The sequence below is a fragment of the Lygodium microphyllum genome, chromosome 5 (assembly GCF_053477565.2).
Source record: "Lygodium microphyllum isolate KBCC chromosome 5, Lygodium_microphyllum_v1.1.10, whole genome shotgun sequence".
NCBI lineage: Eukaryota > Viridiplantae > Streptophyta > Polypodiopsida > Schizaeales > Lygodiaceae > Lygodium > Lygodium microphyllum.
Window position 1 is genome coordinate 147271849 of NC_141139.1, and position 14839 is coordinate 147286687.

The 14839-nt window shown below is 46.2% G+C and overlaps 1 protein-coding gene and 1 pseudogene across 7 annotated transcripts in view; one reads left to right on the top strand and one right to left on the bottom strand.

Moving 5' to 3' along the window:
- LOC148036504 (uncharacterized) overlaps nucleotides 1-14839 on the bottom strand; it is a 102532-nt gene that overhangs the window by 26766 nt on the left and 60927 nt on the right. The window lies entirely within an intron of this gene.
- On the top strand, nucleotides 8580-11789 carry LOC148036505 (uncharacterized; annotated as a pseudogene).

A 14839-nucleotide genomic window follows, 5' to 3' on the forward strand; every position in this document is an offset into this window, starting at 1 on the left:
CAAGAACTTTGGTATATTCTTTGTATTTTTCACAGCCACCCGTACCTTTGGAACTTCTGTAGCTGTCATTGCATCTGCGAAGGAGGTAGAAAGAACTATGCCGAAGAGCCAACCAAAGTCCTCCACTAACTGGCGATACTCTACCTCCAATCCGGGGAAAAATAAGGTGACCAGATGTCTAAGAAACCTATTATGGAGCGCAAATGCCTCCACTGTTAAGCCACTGTACCATGTAAATGACCCCCTTCGTGATGGCATAGGGTGAGCTATCCACTAGCTCAATAGTTGCGTCCATAGAGGTGAGTCAAACCATGAAGATCCCTTGACCCATGAGGACTGCCTCAGTGATCTGCGATGTGCCAATGTGCAGCGTGGAGTGAAGGCAATCCCGAAGCTGGTCCCTAGATGGGGAGTGTCCTACGACCTAACCAAAGATCGTTGTTTCTTTCAACTCTAGCTTTGTGGCACTGATGGCTAAGAGCTGTTTCTGAGAGAGGATGATGAGCAAGGTGTTTGACTGGGGGGCACTTGCAGAATGCACAGGCGTCTAACCAGAGTTTTCCATTGTGCGTCTATTGAAACATCCTACCATTGGTTCCTCACTTGCACGATCACGAGGAAGGTTTAATCACTACTATGGGCCATTGGTTACGAGTGGTTAGCCTATGGATGCTTCCAAAGGACTGGGTCTTTGGACATCCCAAGTTTGCATACCCCATGTAGGCGGATATGAAAGTGCTCTTTCCTTTCCCATGCTTCTAGGGTTGTTGGCATATATGGACCATGAGGAATGCGTTCATCTTTGATGCTTCATCAAGCATGCTGAGTCATATAGCCTGCTTCAAAGGGCTTCTTCATTGGCAACTGGACTTGATCGAATTAACTAATATTCTCCCTACATAGGGTTTTCTTGCTTTGCATATTGCAGTTTCTTCTGCCCCCCCTTTAGTCACTTTGCTTTCTTTGTACCTTCACTGTGATGTCTCTGATTTTACGCACGATGGCCAAGAGTCATCCTATATCCTGTAATCTTGTGTTTTTCCTTGTAATTATTACAATTAGCGTTTACAAAACAAAAAGAGAGATGATGATGGCGACCTGACAGGGCCTCCCCTTTGCAGTGTGCCGACCTGTGCCCATGCCTCGGCCTGCTTGCGCAGGGTTTCTGCCTCTGCACCTCTGCTGCCCTGCTCCCATCTAGGGCTCCTCTCCTATGACCATCTGCCCTGTGGTACCCTGCTGCAGGCCTGTGACACCAACCTCCTGTCCTGTGCCACCCTTCCACTTTGCTGCCCCGCGAAGCTTGCGGCCTGCCTCACCAGTCTTTTTGCTGCCCTTTTGGTCAGCGTGCAACCTGTTGCTCTGCCTGCATCATCCCCTCTGCTTGTTGTGTGCAGGGGCTGTGCAGCACAAGTAAACGAAGGAGGAAGAATGGTCTTTTGACACTCCTTGCCCTCGATGGCAGGTGTGAAGATGGATGACATGGACCAGCCTGTTGAGGGCTTGAGGCCAGACATGGACGTGGAAAAAGAGGCTGTGGAAGAAGACATGGTGCCTCGCACCGCAGAGATAGCTCAGCCACTTACTAATACTCAGCCCTTCGTCAAACGCAGCAGGCACCTCCATGAAAAATTCAATGCTGCCCTAGAGGTCTTTGACCCAAGTGATTCTCCACCTCACTCGTATGTGTTGAAATGCATGGATCTAGAGCATGGCAGCTATGGAGGTTGGAAGATGAAGACTAAGTTCATAGTGACATGGATAGTGACTAGACCAAATGTTACACAAGTGAATTAGGTTCCAAGATAGATTAGCTTGGACTCATAAACACAATCTTGTGTAAGAGATTGAAAATGACAATGAGACTAACTGAAAGTACACAGCATCATGATATTGCATTCATCATTGTGTGAAAGTGATAGTCAAGTACAATGCTTTATAGAAGTTGGGTTGTTCTACTCTCCTCACTGTGCATATGGGATCCAAGACATCTTTTCCTGGAGCATACATCATTTGTCTATTTCTCAACAGTATGCTCAAGTGGCCTCTATTTCGCAAGACCCACAAGAACTGAACTGGAAACAATTGCTCGAGTTTGCAAATACCCTCTTGTGTTTGCAAATACCCTCTTGGAAGAATATGTGAACATAGCCATCAAGCTATCCGTGCCCGTGTAGAGGAGCTTTTAGATACACAAGTGTCCACCCAACAATTGCTTTGTTCCTTTTCAGCCTTTCATGAGCAAAGGCTGATTATCTTCTTCATGGGTCGGATTCCCATGCTTACTAGGATTCATCAGTAGTGGTTGACCGCCATTCTTTAGACTAATTGTGTGGAGGAGACCTTTGCCGGCCCACATGGATTTTATGAGGTCATGCTTCTCTCCGCTTCAGCCCAGGATTTCCTCCTCCAAAAGCAGCCCCTTTTCTTTGAGAAACAGTTGGTGCATATTGTCACATGGTGCCCCCTGCCAGAATTTCAATGTTTGTTCAACTACCAATGTCCAATGTGGGTAGAAGTGGAGAATTTCCCGGCTGTCTATTGGGCCTTTCTCAATGATGTGATGGCTGCCAAAGGCCATGTGTTGGTACCCCCTAGTTTGAAGGCACCAACCAAAACAAACTATGCATGCTGTGGGATACTGCCAGGAAGTGACGCAATTGGCTGCACGTCAATTGTACAGGTATGCGACCGCTTCGGTTTTAGCTCAAATGGGGTACTTTTGTTGGCCACTGTTTCTCACACGGTCAACTGGTTCATGACTGAATGTCCTAATTGCAAGGGCACTTTGGTAGATCAGCCCATGGACAGCGATCAGCATAACCCCCCCTCTTTTGCAGAGCAATAGATTGTTCAGCCTACTCCGTCCAAAGGCAAGCAAGTTGCTCCTTCAAACTTGGAGACACAAAGATGGACAGAAGCCTGGCATAGTAAGGGAAAAACAAAGGAGACTTAAGTGTTTGTGGTACCTACTGCCCCTCCTTAACAGGATTTCCTCCGCACTTATTCACGTCGTCATAACAAATCCTTGGATGCGCCTACTGCTCGAGTTACTACTATTGCAAAGGATTTGCCACCCCCCACCATGCAACAACAATAGCCTCACCCATCCATCGCTGCGCGCCTCTGACCCTTCGGTTCAATTGGCCTTCGATGCTACTGTTAGAGTCATCACTCCATGGGGTCCCAGGTATCTAGGTTCTACTTCCCACTTAGTAGGCATGCCTTCCTCTTCCAAGGCTGACTATCCAAGACCCAATCCCTTTGCAATGCTGGGAGACTTCTCTGAAGATGGTGTACTGGGGACGTTGGTAGCAAAGGCAAAGGCTCGCACAACAAAGTCCCATCAAACCTCTTGATCACTTGTGTCCATTTAGTCCCGAGGTGCCTTTTGCACTCTCGTCTTTTATGTTGCTAATCCTGCTGTATTTGGTTTCCACTTGATGGCCTAGAGCCACCTTATACTTTGAAATCTAGTTATCATGTTTTTTTTTCCGTAAATTAATACAAATACCTATTATGAAAATAAAAAGAGAGAGAGAGTTCTATTAAGAGAAAGGAAGGGAAGAGCAAAGCGAGCAGATCAGATCAGATCTCAGATCAGATCAAATCAAATCTCAGATTAGATCAGATCAGATGATTTGGAGCGGACCTACATGATCAGACGAGCAAAATAACCGGTGTACTTTGCTGCAATCGTGTCTGAATTGAACACCGCCTTTATCGATCAGGTGGTGGAGACTTTGGGGCCCAATTCGGTTGCTAAAGAGGGGGAAGAAATGGTTCCATGTACTCCCTCTTCCGAAGTTTTCCCTCAACCCAATCTTGATACGCAACCATTAGTCAAACATAGCAAACATGCTTTTGATGCTTGATGGAAGAAACTAAGGAACCTCCACCATATGATCGACAGTGACGCTCCTATGCATAGGTCACATCTACCACTGAGGAATCGAAAAATTTAGACTAGGAACACTGGCTGGAGTTTGCTAATACATTACTGGGAGATTGTGTTCAACACAACCGTGAGAACAAGGTTGTCAGGTACGGTACGGTACGGTACGATAAAATACGGTACTAATTGGTACCTTATGATTTTATAAGGTATGGTACGATATTAGTACGAAAAAAAAACAAAAACTTGGTTATTTTGGATTATAGGTAATAGAACACATGTTTAGAGCTAAAATAGCAATGTCACTTGAGTTAATAGGATGAATACATGAGGATAACAAGGAAAAACCTCACGCACAACATGCGCAATGCGCTACTAGAAGACAAATGGGAGTGTATATGTAATACATCAAAGAACAAAGCAAAGTTTAGGGTGGATGGACAAATAGGCTCTTCATTCTTTTGTGTGTGTGTGTGTGTGTGTGGAACGAGAGAGAGGCTTGTTGGCAGTCAGTTTGGAGAGAGAGAGAGAGGAGGGGGGGAGGGATGCTCTTGGAATTGCATACTCATCTTGGAAGTTGGGAGAGAGAGAGAGAGAGTGTGTGTGTGTGTGTGTGTGAGAGAGACTTGGAATTATGATAATAAACATAAGGCTTAGGAGTTGGAAGATATTGTATGGTCTAGTCTTCAAAGGCCAAAAATAGCTTCTTTTTTGGTATGAAATGGTACGGATACGTACGGTTCGAACCGTACGGTTCGAACTAGTCCGTACATAGTACGAATGCAACTATGTGTGAGACCTTACATGTCTAGGATCAAGATGATGTTTTGGAAGCTACTATGGATATGAAGGCAGTATTATGTTCATTTTCAGCATTTCATGAAAGAGGGGGGTATCCTTTTCTTTATAGGCCAAATCCCTATGCTTTTCCGGATTTGCCACTAATTGAATTCCCTTCTGTTGAGTGATTGTATGGAGGAGATTTTTTTAGGACCACGGGCTTTTATGAAGTACTATTTAACATCAGCTATGCTCCGTGATAATCTTTTATCCAAGGTGCCTTTGCTTTTTTATCGTTACCTTATTCATGCCATGCCTTGGCAACTATTGGCTGATTTCCAGCACCTGCTTCAACAAGAGTAACCGATGTGGGCAGAAGTGGAAGCTTGCATTGCTTGTACTGGCCTTTGGTAAAGGAAGCTATGGCAGCTATTGATATGATCTTGGTGCCTCCTAGTTTAAGGGTCGCGAATCGTAATCATGTGTATGTTATGGGATAACTCTCGCAAGAGGCCTAACCGGTTGTGGTGAAATTGCCCTAGAATGCCATCACTGCATTTTTGTTTGAAATGGGGCATTTTTGCTGGCCATTGTGTCTCTTGTGGGACATTGGGGAAAACTAATTTTCAGGCTCACGAATAGGCCAAAAAGGAACGAAGTAGAAGGAAAAAAACACCATAAAAAAGTATTGAAAAACATGTTGATTTAATGGTTCATGCTTTAAAAAATCAAATTGTGAGTGTTACTCAAATAATGTGGAATATTGTACAACGTAATATGCCTTTAGATTCGTTTGAAAGTGCATGTAAATTTCACATCTTCATGTGCATCCCAAATATGCCTACATCTATAGAATATTCCTAGTACATGAATTCTAAAGCTAGGAGACGATTTATTAATACAATCTATCTTATGTATTGGGAGAATAAACATGTAGCTCCAGAGGCTGGAAGTGCTCCACCTATTAATGAGGATCTTATGGTTGACAATCTTCCGGATGATGAGACCCCTCCCTTAATCAATGCAGACAATGGGGAAAAAGCTTATGTAGTCTTTGGATCAATCAGATCAAGGTTGGATGGATGTAGTCTTTGGATCAATCAGATGAAGGTTGGATGGATGTATGCCCTAAAAGAAGCAATAAGAGTATTGTTGACTTTTCAGGTGCTATACCTGGGCCCCACCCAAGAATCTCTATGTACCTATGTTCGTTTAAAAGATAAGGTCCCCTGTGGCACGTCCAAATAATGACACGGTCTCTTCTGCCTCTCGGACACCTTCTACATCGAAAGGTTCTGCGGATCGTTTCAAAGATCTGCTGGCAACACTTGCCTTTGACACACGGGATGGTGATTATGCCATGGGCTCGCTGTTATTCAAGGTCCATCCCAAAAAAGAGAGAGGATCCCTCTACCTCAAAATCGGCAAGTCAAAGGATGAACTAATTTGCATTGGTAGCTAATTTTCTTGATGTAGGAACTCTTGACTTGCTAGCACAAAAAGCTAAATTGAGGCAAAACCAATCTCGGGTTTGATCTTCTTTCTTGGAATAAATATGAAAGTTGCTACTTGGAATGTGCATGGCATTTGCTCGCCTAGTAAGCAATATGCATGTGGCACATTCTACATGATAATCTGTGGGATGTTTTATGTGATGTTGAGCATAAGAGTCACAATGATACATGCAAGATTGTGGACTACCATGGGTTTCACTTGTTTTATGTTGGGGGCTTCGCAGGATGTTACTTTGGTGTGCTCATGGTCATTCATGAGAGATTTAAGCCAATCCTGATCAAGAATGGTGTATGGTCATTTTCTAGTGGTTGAAATCATGTTCAAAGGGGAGGTCCTATGGCTGATGGGCCCATATGCCTTGAGTGATCCCTTGTCTAGACATGGCCCATTGCACTTTAATTCATCTTATTTGAAGCACCCTGTTTTCAATGGTTATATGGGGCAACTTCTAAGTAATCCATGTCTGATTTCCCATCAAGAGGAGCTCACTCCTTTGAGCAATTGATTAATAATGTACAAATGGTCACCCAACAATATGGCATCCATCATGCATCCGTTTGCAAACAACATTAACAAGGAGCACAGGAACTATTAGCCTTGGTGCATTCATTGTTTCTTGAGTCCCCAAATGATACATTCTTGTCCTCACTGGCTATGCGACTGGTTGATCTTATCCAATAGTTCCAATTGAGATCTTATCAGTAAGCTAAACTAAAATCTTTGAGACTGACAATTTACAAGATGCCTCTTGCCAATCTCATAAATTCTTTCGAGGTTTGCATCCTTCCCCTGCTCATGAGAATATGGTTTGGTTAGACTACAACATCCAAATGGGCACATGGTTATTACACATCTACGGTCCATTGTTTGAATGTGCCGCGACTATTTTTTGGAGCTTATTGGCTCGGCCCAACACCCCTCTAAGCATGTTTCTATGGCATGTTCAACTTTTTATGCTTTGGTTCAGGACCACATTTCATGTGACATTTAGGTTGCATTCAAAAGTGACATTCGTGAGGATGAGGTCATGGATGTCTTTTTGCACTTACCCATGGATAAAAGCCCTAGGTGGGATGGCCTCACTAATGAATTTTTTGAGACCTATGCCACTCATCTAGCAAAACCAGACTGCTGGCGTAGCGAGACTGCCGACGGCCGCCAACCTTGCGTTGACCTTGGGGAGAACTGATGCATCACCTGCGAGTCCTCCCACCGCCTGTCTGCCCTTCAACCTTGCCGTCAACACTGCCTCGTCAACCCTTCCGTCCCCCTTTCGCCTGCTGGCCGACTGCCACTGCCGCCAACTCCCTATTCCTATTGCCGCCTCACCTTCCGCCTCCTATCACAGTCGCCTCCTCTATCCCACCACAGCTACCTCCCTGGCTCACAGCAATCGCCTTGCCTATCACGCCCCAACCTGCTTTGCCCACACTCTCTCCTCACTTCGCAACTATGGACACTGCCTTAGCCTCCTCATCCACCCTTGTAGCCTTTGTAAGATTCCTTGCACAAGCAACATCCATCTCCCCTTCCCTTGCACAACCCCAACAGGCAGACCAGTGGCTATCCCCTACGCCAACAGACCTGGAAGCACCCGCACCATCGACACATGGAGCTAGCGTATCGCCCGAGATTACAGCCGGTCCTCCACCATCCCCAAGGGGTTCCAGTGCAGCCCCCCGCATACACTCGATTGATGCCTTCCCACCAATCCGCTTTGCTTCGGACACAGAGCTAGCACTCAGGGAGAGAGTGACAGCCCTAGAAGCATCATCCTTGGCGTGCAAAATGGTTGGAGATCGTCCGTCTATCCACAGTCTTAAGGACTCCATCCAGTCTGCTCTTACCGGCACCCCATCCAGGATCACGCGAGTGGTGCCCCTCGGAAAGGGATGCTTCAAACTCCAGTTCAGTTCACCCGAGCAGATGGAGGAAGCCCTTGCTACCAGCCCGCTTGATGTCAGGACCTCAGTAACATACTTTGACAGATGGATCAAGGGCCGGGACTATTCATTGCTTGGAGATGGCACTGCCATCACCATCTCTTTTCCTGGCCTTGACGAGTATTTTACACCATACCTTTCTGAGATTGGCAGTGCATTCGGCCACACCATACAGAGGGATAGGACCTTTGCTGATGCAGTCCTCAAAAGGCCCACATAGATACCCATCAGTCCGAGTGATAACACCCACAGAGTCTTTGCAATGCCTTCCCCAAAATATTAGAATTCCCTCCATTCATACGGGATTTCTTATCCAACCAGTCTCTCATACAGGCCTCCTTGGTCAGTGCTTTGCTTGCAAGATGATTGGACATCTTGCAGTTGAATGCCCCAGGACACGGCGATGCCAAACCTTCTTCAGGGATGAGAGAGGTGGTAGACCTAAGATGCGTCAGAGAAGTGATGCAGAGCGCCAGAGATGGCACAAGGCTAGACAGAGGAGGAGACAGCGTCAGCGAACAGAGCACGTTGATGAGAGGCAGAGGCACGAGGGCCTAGAGCCGAGACGGTGGAGAGTGATCAGGGACTTTAGGCCGCCAACCCATGTAGAGCCACTGCACCCCCACACTGCTCCCATAGACGCTCCTTTGGATGCCCAAGAGCCAGAGGTCCCACAGCTACTGATAGGGGCTGCATTGCAGATGAATGTGATTCAGCCCACGGAGGCAGCAACACTAGTAGCTTCTCACGAGCTACAACAAGCTTCAGATACGCCACAGTCCCCCCGGCCATTGCTCCATCAGGTTGAGCTTCCCGAGATCTCAGGTACCCAACACACAGCAGGCAGGGGAGGCCGTAATAGCCCAAGACAGTGAGCAGGAGGTAGAGGACTCAGATGCCTACTCTGAGCACTTCCCCCCATTACACCCCGTAGCAAAGATAGCGGAGAGGACACATGATCGGGGATATACTAGGAGGCAGCAGAGGCAGGCATGGGCTATATAGCCACGCCGGTCCAAGAGGTTGAGACACACTCCATGAGGATACTCTCATGGAATGTACGAGGCTTCAGAGGTGGTCACTTTAGGTAGGGTCGGAGCCTCATGTGACACGATTTGCACAGAGCTCTGATAGGAGAATGGATTGATTTTCTTATGTTACAAGAGCACCATCTTTCGGCAGACAGGATATCCCGATGTTGCAGGAAGCTATTGCCAAGTCAGAGTCACACTTACTGGGCAGCAGCTGTAGGTGCTACTGAGATAAAGGCTGGAGTATGTATAGGTGTTGGGGAAGCAGTGGACTCAGTCGGTATAGGGCTGGGGTATTCTGATTCCAGGGAGAGCCATGTGGGTCTCGATGAGAGTGGAGGAGGCACTCATTGGTTTGTTGGCCATTTACGCCCCGAATGGCCAACGAGACAGGAGACAGTTTTGGACCACCCTCAGTCAGTCTCTACCACAGGTTGATCACTGGATGGTAGGGGGTGACTTTAACATGGTGGAGGCTCTTGAGGATAGGAGAGGCAGAGGCACAGAAATCATTAGGAGAGGAGAGCAGGCTGCTTGGGAGAAGTTCTTATTCCAGATTAGAGGCCAACACCCATGGTTCACAGCAGAGTTTGGCAGGACCACAGGCTCACTTCAGTTCTCCAGGAGAGACAGGGCGATAGGAGCCAGAACTTTCTCCAAGATTGATCGATTTTATGTGGATGCTAGGCCTGCGACAGAGGCGGCCTTACAGGCATCATACTTGGCACGACCCTCACAGACCACTCACCGATTCAAATACTTCTTCTTGAGAGAGTAGGGGACTCAACCTTGCAGGAGATTATGGCATCAGGGACTATCCAAGATTGACTCTTTGAGGGGTTGATTTATCTTATCCCGAAAGGAAGTGGAGATAGATTGGAGATCACACAGTGGAGACCGATCACCTTGCTTGGAACTGCCTATAAGATCCTTGCAAAGGCAATTAGTCTCAGGCTGGCACCATTGATGTCAGATATTATACACCCCACTCAAATAGGATTCGTCCGAGAGCGTAGTATCTTGGACAACATCTTCACCTTCTGGGAGACCACAGCTTTGGCTAGATCCAGGAGGCAAGACCTTATTGTGCTCCTTCTGGACTTTGAGAAGGCATATGATCGTGTGGATTGGGAGTTCCTGGAGAGCACAATGTTGAGGATGGGCTTTCCAAAGCAGTGGGTCAAGGGTGTAGCGGCTCTCTATTCTTCAGCACATAGCCAGGTCATGATTGGAGGGGCAAGAGGAGATAGATTCAACACCCATAGATCAGTTAGACAGGGATGTCCACTTGCTCCGTTCTTGTTTCTATTTGTAGCAGAGGCCATGAGCTCCTTCTTGAGAGACGGATCTACAGGTATCAGAGGCATCAGGCTACCCATCCTTGAATTTGAGGAGCTTCTTGATGTGGAGTTTACTGATGATACAGCAGTTTACTTGGATGGGAATGAGGCCAACTTTAGAGCCTTTGTACTAGCCATGGAGACATTTTGCAGAGCATCGGGAGCATTAATTAATTGGCACAAATCCTTTGGATTTTGGATATGCGACACTAGACAGCCAGAGTGGCGACCACATGAGGATTTGACATGGGTTCCCTGCGGGACCACCGTGAGATATCTCGGATGCCATGTGGGGATTGACATTACCTCAAAGTAGCAGCTAGCACCCCTCCTTTTGAGCATCAGACAGAAGCTTTTGTATTGGAGCTTGGCGAGACTCTTGTTGGCAAGAAGAGTAGTGGTTGCCAACCAAGTTCTTCTTGCGACCATGTAGTACATCACTTCTTGTTGGGCATTCTCTAGGTCATGTATTGGCTAGGTGAAACGCCTCATCAAGAACTTCATTTGGTTAGGAGGTGATGGGAGTCCAACCAGAGCAAAGGTGGCTTGGGATGTCATCATACACCCTAGATCCAGAGGAGGATTGGGAATCATAGACCCAAATAGTGAGAGCAAAGCCTTATTGGTCAAGCTCATTGTTAGGGGTCTGCTTCCAGGTGAGGAGCCCTAGAAGAAACTTCTGATGGGGAGGTTAGAGGACTTGACACCTATACATGGAGGACCATGGCAGCCTAACATTCACTGGATATTTCAGAAGATTAGCACCAGAGATTTAGGGAGGAGCTTCGAGGTCAGATTTGCAGCTGCCATTATTAGAGCTTGGTGATCTGTATCTCCAAGGCTCCACCAGCTCCCCCCCACTACTATTGAAGAGAAGAGGAGACAGCCTCTTTTCTTTTTGAGATCAGAGTCAAGTCACACCATTGGGCAGCGGCCGCACTTATCATGGGGGAGATTCTCTTTACAAGTCGCTACATCAATGGGGGAGTGGTTTGCATTTCACGAGTTACCACACGAGATCCAAAGGCAGAGATTACAAGGTCTTAGGGGAGCCAAGGCTATGATTGAGGCCGCGATGGAAGGGGTTCCACCAGACTGGCAAACTGAAACAGCTTCCTCTCAGACTTGGATTGGTCTTTTATCTAGAGGGGATATCCTTCTAGCAGTCATTGCATCTACAGAGACAGGACATTCACTTTCACAGTTGAGGAGGATGGCCACCTCCAACGAGAGGACCTTGACCTTACAGCACTCAATGGCTGCTCCAGGCAGAGAATCAGAGTAGTGGCACACTTTCAAAGAAAATGACACATAGACCCAGACCCAACCACTTGTCTTATAGATGGATGGAGATATTGGGCATACCAGAGGAGGCCTCTACAGAGACTTGAGTGGGATCCAAGAGAGTGGGTGTGGAGGGATCCCTTCCTTGATAGGCCTTCCGACATCCCCTTCTTTGGTTACACTACTAGATTGGGACGGAGGATATAGATGAGCAAGATTAGAGCACAGCCTGCAGCCATCCCTCATTGGCATAGAGAGGGAAACTCAGATGAGTTTCTATACGACTTTTGGAGGCAGCTACATGACAGCTTCAGGCCCAGGAAGATCTCTCTCTTTCTATGGCTTCTAGCCCATAGGAGTTTAGCAGTTGGCACTTGGCTAGGATATGGCAGGGACCCAGTGGCTTGCGCCCGATGTGGTGAGCCAAAGGAGACACAGAGACATTGCCTATGGGACTGTCCTAGAGCCCAACAGATTTGGAGGAGAGCTCTTAGGATAGTATTCCATGGTATAGCAGAGTCCATGGTGACGACATGGGGAGCTCCAGCTCGGGTCACAGATAGGTCCAGCATGAGGCTATGAGGACACTTAGGGGAGCATTTCTTTTCTCATCATTGGACAGCATCTGAGCAGGATCCCTACCCCAGAATACTCACAGACACAATGGACTCAGGGACATTGTCACAGATGGGAGCTGATTTCCAGCATTATAGCTTGGTACATATGGACCGCGAGATGTAGCCAGGTCATTGATCTTCAGGATATACCCACTGGGGAGTCTTTTTTGAGGATTTGGACAGAGATAGTCCATACTCTCCGTGGGAGATGGGAGAGGTTGCAGGGCAGCTCTGAGAGAATGAGGAAGAAAAGAGAGGCTTTCCTGAGGATTTGGGATTCAGACACCTTCTTTCACACTACACCTCAGATGGTCTGGCACTTTCGCCCACCAGATTGGTTGTTTACACAACCATTGTATCTTTGATGTACTTAATCACTCTTCACAGAGTTTCTTGTACTTTGTATTTACCTTAGGGGGACTTTCTCCGAGGTGTTATTAATAGAATTCTCTTTTCTTGGAAAAAAAAAAGAGGCTATGCCAGCATCATGAAAGGAGGGAATTATTAAATTGATCGTGAAAGTGCCATCTCCATCAATTTTGAAACTTTGGAGACCCATCTCCTTAACGGGATTGATTTATAAAATTTTCTCTAAAGTGTTAGCTAACCACCTCCATAGGCATCTCCCTACCATTGTGTGTCCCAATCAATATGGCTTCATTAAGGGTAGATACATTTTGCAAAATGTGCTGAATGTGCCGATGGGAATTGACTATGCCAACCATTCTAACCAAGAGTTGGTATTAGTGCAATTGGATTTGGAGAAAGCTTTTGATTATTTGGGCTGGTCCTTTCTTGCACAAATGATGCATTCTTTGGGTTGTGGGCTACGTATGTCTCAATTGATCTATACAATTAGTGTTGATGCTTCTTCTAGGGTTATGTTAAATGGTGGTGTTACTGACCCCTTCCCCTTTGCATGCTCAATCCGACAACGGTGTCCATTGAGCCCTTTGTTTTTTGCCTTGCCAACATATTCGGTGCTCATCATGTTATCCCATACAGTGAGCATAGGGCAGTTCACAGGTTTATCTCTTCCTTTTGGACAGCATTTTGTTGCATATTTGCTAGCAAATGACACCTTTATGATCTTGCATGCAGAGAAAGACAATCTTTGCAAGGCACTGGATGTTTGGACATTGTTTGGGCATGCTTTTGGTCTCCATGTTAATGTTGCAAAATCATCCCTCACCAGTTGCATTGAATTTGACATCCAATCCTTGGGATAGCAAGGGGTAGTGTTCCCCATGACAATGTTGTTAGACACTTGGGATATCCTTTGGGTGTTGGTGTTCAATCAAAATTCTTGTTGGAATGGATCTCCCAAAAGATGGAGGCAAATTTTATCTATTCGAAAACACAGGCGTGGCCCTTTCATGTACACCTCAAAGTAGCCCACGCCATCATGCTACCCACACACACCTACTTTTTACTACTTCTGCATTGGAACAGTGCTTCTTTGAATACACTTACCAAACATATATGTTTTATGTTGTGGAAAAAGGACTCCTTGCGATGTAGGTATCTCTTGGATTTCTTGGAGCCATGTTTGCTCCCCGAAAAGCATGGGTGGTGGGGCGATTTTGGATGTATAGACCTATATGGTGGCCCTTCATAAGTCACTTTTCATAGTAATGTATACTAATCATTATCCTTGGGTCTTTATAGTCCCCTCTTTTCTGGAAGACCAAGGTATTATACATGGTAACACCAACAATCAAGTATCATGGTGGCACATTCTTAATTCTAATGCTCACTTTTCCGCATCCTCCATTTTGGTGAATCATTTGGTTTCTTCTTGGAGGCTCGTTCTTCAGAAGGCCTACTGGCATCCTATAGAGGATCATTTAGAGGCAAATTCCTTTCAGTTGGAATTGTTAGTGGTGTAACGACTGTCGTTTTAGGACGGGAACAAGAGGACACGCCCAATCATATGGTATGTCTAGGTTTGTCTTTTGTTGCAGATGCCACTCCGATGAGTCATGGGGGATTGATGTCTTTCTGTAGAGCTAGCAGACTTTTCCAATTTCCTCGTGGATACCGTAACTTGTGGGGCCCAATTGAAAGGTTGATGCAACCTATGCAACCTTTTCCTACATTTAGACTCAAATTACCCTTGGCAAGATTGGGATCTTGGTAGTCGTCTTTTCTACAAAAGGCTTCAGCTAACCATGTGAGTCATCTCTTGATTAAGGATAAACATTGGAAGGTTACTAAAGCCAATGTGCTTTGGGGCACACATAAATCCAAGGCTTGGTGGAAAATGACAGTGATGGAAAGATGGTTGAACAAGACCTTGTTCAAATACAAGGTCTTTCTCTAGAGTGATCATTGGTGGGCTTCCCCTTGCTTCGGCCTAAGCACAGAATCTCAAATGGCGACTAGTTTTTCTGTACAACCAACATGAAATCTTCACATCATAGATTTATTTCCT